Source organism: Penaeus monodon, chromosome 23, assembly GCF_015228065.2.
Source record: "Penaeus monodon isolate SGIC_2016 chromosome 23, NSTDA_Pmon_1, whole genome shotgun sequence".
NCBI lineage: Eukaryota > Metazoa > Arthropoda > Malacostraca > Decapoda > Penaeidae > Penaeus > Penaeus monodon.
The window spans coordinates 6,229,928-6,230,185 of NC_051408.1; positions in this window are offsets into that span (position 1 = coordinate 6,229,928).

Here is a 258-nt window from a genome sequence, read left to right on the forward strand (position 1 = left end):
TCGCTTGCGTCTCATACAAGTTTCTGTTCCCTGTGGTCGGTCCTAGTTGCCTGTGGTAAATATTTCGCTTGTTTTTTTAAATTTTTATGAATCTGTTCCTTGTTTTTCACACATATATGCAAACATTAGGTCGTATGCGTATCCGGGTGTATATCGCTACATGTGAACACATATATACATGTATATTCTTATGATTTTGTGGTAAGTGTGCATATTGTATGATTTACTGGTTTCTCTATAGTGCGATGGAGTTGCCTC